Here is a 2,425-nt window from a genome sequence, read left to right as displayed (position 1 = left end):
GCCATTGTTGGTCAGTCTCTGTTACTTGCAGCTAGAATATTCCTGACACAGAAGGCCAGCCCCGATGCCCAGCATTACCAACAGACTGTACTGAAAATCCAGATTCCTCTTTCCCATTAGAAACCAATTAGATTAGGATCTCCAGCAGCAATCAATGCCTGAGATCTGTTTTTCTATATCTTCTCCACATAGCCCACGCACCATTTGGGCATCATTAATTCACACATCATTCAGTAAGGATTTGCTGAGTGCCTGCTCTGTGCCAGGAAGTATGCTGTGTGCCAGGAGCACGGTGGGAAACAAAACGTTTGGATTACTGCAGTGGCCTCCTCCTTACTGGTCTCCCTGCTTCTGCCCTTCCCCTACAGCCTAGTCTCGAGAGAGCAGCCAAAATGATCCTGCTAAAATCTAAGGCAGGTCTTACCACGCCTCTGCACAGAGCCCTCCCTTGGCCCTCAGTAGAGTTCCTCCTGCCATCTAGAAGGCCCTGCCTGTCCAGCTCCTTGTGACCTCTGACCTACTTCCCTCTGCCCTCCACCTCACTCATGTTGCCCCGGCCTGCCTGGCCTCCTCACACCCACCACACACACCCCACCACAGTGCCTTTTCACCTCCTGTTCCCCAGCCAGGAGTGTTCTTTCCTCAGAGAGTCATACAGTCTTCTCCCTGTCTTCAGGTCTTTTTTTTTTTTTTTTTTTTTTTTTTTTTTTTAATGCTCTTTCTAAATGAGGTCCTCCTTGGTCAACCCATTTGAATTTCAACATCTCCTACACCCCTCCTATCCCTTCCTTCCCTGCCTGAGTTTTCCTCCTCACCATTTGTCACCATCAAACACATATTTTACTTGTTTAGCTTATGTGTCTCTCCTAGCAATAACGTCAGCTCCATGAGGACACAGATTTTTTCTGTCTTGTTTACTGCTGCATCCCAAATGGCCATCCTTCCTCCTCTCTCCCTGACAGAAGGTGGCCCGGCCTGTGACAATCTGGCAGAACGGGCCCCACAGACAAGAATCCAGCCCCATCCCACTTATGGCTTTGAGAAAAGGCCGTGGCCAAATAGGGTATGGGGTGGGGCTCCTGGGTGGCTCAGTGGATTAAGCATCCGACTCTTGATTTCAGCTCAGGTCATGATCTCACGGTTCCTAAGTTCAAGCCCCGCATCAGGCTCTGCACTGACTGTGCACAGCCTGCTTGAGATTCTCTCTCTCCCTCTCCTGCTCATGCTCGTGTTCCCTCTCTCAGAATAAATAAACATTTTTTTAAAAAATAGGGCATGGAGCATAGGGCACAGAGTAGGTGCTCAATAAAGGTTTGTTGAATGAATGAATAAGTGGGAAACCCCTTCTCCCACAGCGATACATCCAGCCTCCTCCCAGGTTCAGCACCCCACCCCCCATCACCTGCCTGCCGCCTTCCTCCACAGTTTTGACCCTGGCCCAGAGATGTCAGTTCAGTCCAGAAGCTTTCCTTTGGCCTCTGGGGCTTTTGACAGTACTCCTGGGCCTTACTCGCCTTTGTGCCTACAAGACCAACACTGGAGCTGTGTGGCCCGGACACACGACTTTCTGGACTTCCACTGGACTTCCAGAGGGTTAGATCATCCCTGAAGGCCGAGATCAGGCCATCACCCAGTCCTGGGGACCCTGGAGAAGGAAAGCACTGCTGCAGTAGCTCTGACATCAGACCCTGCCCTAAATGGAGAGCCAAGAGCAGCAAACCCATTCTCACAGGAGGCCGCCCTCTCCCACGCCCGCCAGATCACAAGTCCCAGTCTGGGTTTGGAAAGAGCCCTCTGCAGTGGCAGACCAGTGCTAAATACAGAACCTGGGGGACAGACAGAAGACCTCAGGAGGTGAAGGGACCCTCCTTCCCTGATTCTCCTTCCCTGATTCTTCCCTGATTATGTACTCCAGGGGAGCACTAAGAACCCAGGAGTTTTCACTGGGCAGCCTCACCACACTTGAGATTATATTCACTCTAAGCTCCATGAGGGCAGGACCCTGTCTGTGCTTACCTTTACAGTACCTTTACAGTACAGTACCAACCAAATTGTGAATGCTGGGACGCCTGGGTGGCTCAGTCAGCTAAGTGTCCGACTCTTGACTTTGGCTCAGGTCATGATCTCACGGTTCATGAGATTGAGCCCCATGTCGAACTCTGCGCTGACAGTGCAGAGCCTGCTTGGGATTCTCTCTCTCTCCCTCTCTCTCTGCCCCTTCCTTGCTGGTATGCACACATCCACACACACGCTCTCTCTCTCTCTCTCTCAAAAATAAACTTAGAACAAAAAAGTTGTGAATGGGTGTCAGTTACGATATCTGCATTTATGGAAGGCCAGCAGTGTTACCGCCCATGACAATTCAGTATCATTCTATTTTGCAGACTAACGAACCAAGGTTTAGGTAAATTAAAAGGGTAAATTA

Source organism: Panthera leo, chromosome A2, assembly GCF_018350215.1.
Source record: "Panthera leo isolate Ple1 chromosome A2, P.leo_Ple1_pat1.1, whole genome shotgun sequence".
NCBI lineage: Eukaryota > Metazoa > Chordata > Mammalia > Carnivora > Felidae > Panthera > Panthera leo.
Note: the sequence above shows the minus strand (reverse complement) of the source record.